The following is a 2,109-nucleotide window of genomic DNA, read 5'->3' on the forward strand; positions in this document are numbered from 1 at the left end:
GGCTGAGCCACTGAGCCCAGCTGGGATTTTTTTTTTTTGAAGGCCAGGTGCGGTGGCTCGCGCCTATAATCCCAGCACTTTGGGAGACTGAGGTGAGAGGATTGCCTGAGCCCACAGGTTCGAAACCAGCCCGGGCAACTTGGTGAGACCTCCTCTCTACAATAAATCAATAAACTAGTCGGGCGTGGTGGTCTGAAGTCTGAGGTAGAAGGATCGCATGAGTCCAGCAAGTGGAGGCTGTGGTGGCTGTGAGCATGCCACTGCCCTCCTGCCTGGGCGAGAGAGTGAGACTCCCAACTCAAAAAAAAGAAAGAAAGAAAGAAAAAGCACCCGCCTGGGTGAAGCCTGCATTCTCCTGAGGGAGAGATGGGATACAAATACATAAGTCAAATATGTTGTCTGCCAGGCGAGCATAGGGTTATGGAGAGAGGAAAGGGTGAGTGGGTGTGTGTGCTTGGAGTGCGGTAGTTAGTTTACAGCCTTTAACAGTGTGAGGAGGAGAAGGTTCACTGAGAAGTAGCTGATGGAGAGAGTAAGCCACAGAGACAGACTAGGGGGAGCAGGACATGCAAAGGCCCTGTGGCAGGAGCAGCCTGGAAGGGCAGAGAAGCCACAGCCTGGGAAGAAGTGAGATCCGAGCCAGAGTGGATGCAGATTGTGGAGGCCGTGGGAGCTGGGAGAGGACCCTGGGTGTTTCCTCTGAGAGAGCTGAGAGCTATGGGAGGCTTGTCAAATTCCTCAGCAGCCCAGGAAGTGCCCCCTGTGGCCCACTCCCCACCCACCTCCACTCACTCACTAGATATTCCCTGACAGCCTCCCAGGGGTGGAACTCACCCGGCGAGGCTAACTATGACACGAACATGGTCTCTGTGCCCAGGGGCCCTCACCACCTGGGGGCAGGGAGAAGGTGGGCAAGGGCTTCTCTAATGCTGTCAGGAGCACTAGGAGGGCTTGAGAATGAGCCAGTAGGGCTTTGGAGTGTAGTCGTGAGAAACGCTGTGCAGGGCACTCTATGGGGCCTCAGCCTTCCCCCCGTCTGAGGCCACTTAACAATTCTGTGAAATTGTCGAGGACTGACGATACGCCAGGTGCAATGGATCCTGCCTGTCATCCCAGCACTTTGGGAAGTGGATGCGGAGGATTGCCTGTGTCCGTAGATTTCAGACCAGCCTGGACAACATGGCGAGACTTTGTCTCTACAATAAATCAAAAAATTAGCCAGGTGTGGTGGCATGCCCCTGTTTTTCCAGCTACTCAGTATCGCCTGAGCCCAGCAGGTCAAAGCTGTGGTGGCCGTGAGTGCACCACTGCATTCCAGCCTGGGTGACAGAGTGAGACTCTGACTCAAAAAAAGAAAGAGAGAGAGAGAGAGGAAGAAAAAGAAAGAGGAAGGGAGGGAGGGAGGAAGGAAAGACAGGAAATACAGGAAGAAAGGAAGAAAGAAAGAGAGAGAGAAACAAGTAACTTGCAGTCAGTGCGATGCCACCGTCAGGCCCTTAATCGGTCTGTAAACTCCCCTGCTTTGACTGCCCGTGTGCACAGTTCCTTGGAACAGGTTGCAACATCTGATGGGACCCTCCTTACACAATGTCAAGAAAAGTCTATGACACACAGGCATCTTGTCTTTGGATGGGAGTGGGAGTCTGTTGGGTTTTTTTTGTTTTTTTGTTTTGGGGTTTTTTTTGAGTGGAAAGTCTTACTCTGTTGTCCAGGCTGGAGGGCAGTGGCATAATCATGGCTCACAGCCTCCAACTCCTGGATGCAGGTGATCCTCCTGCCTCAGCCTCTCTCGAGAAGCTGAGACTACAGGCACCCAATGCCATGCCTTGCTTTTTGGGGGGCGGGGTGAAGTCTTGCTATGCTGCCCAGGCTGGTTTTGAACTCTTGAGTTCAAGCAGTCCTCCCACCTGGGCCTCTTTAAGTGCTGGGATTATAAGCATGAGCCGCAGGGCCCAGCCTGTCATCTTTTGAAAATGTCCCTCTAACAGTGCTTTGAGCTTTTCTCAGGTAAGCAATGAGTGTGGAAATCAAGACGCACCGAGCACATTTTGCTGAGGGAGAAAGAAACAGATCCACTTCCATCCTGAAGGTTTCACAGAGGAAACCTGG

This window comes from Carlito syrichta, unplaced genomic scaffold, assembly GCF_000164805.1.
Source record: "Carlito syrichta isolate Samal-C Ts95f unplaced genomic scaffold, Tarsius_syrichta-2.0.1 Scaffold304561, whole genome shotgun sequence".
NCBI lineage: Eukaryota > Metazoa > Chordata > Mammalia > Primates > Tarsiidae > Carlito > Carlito syrichta.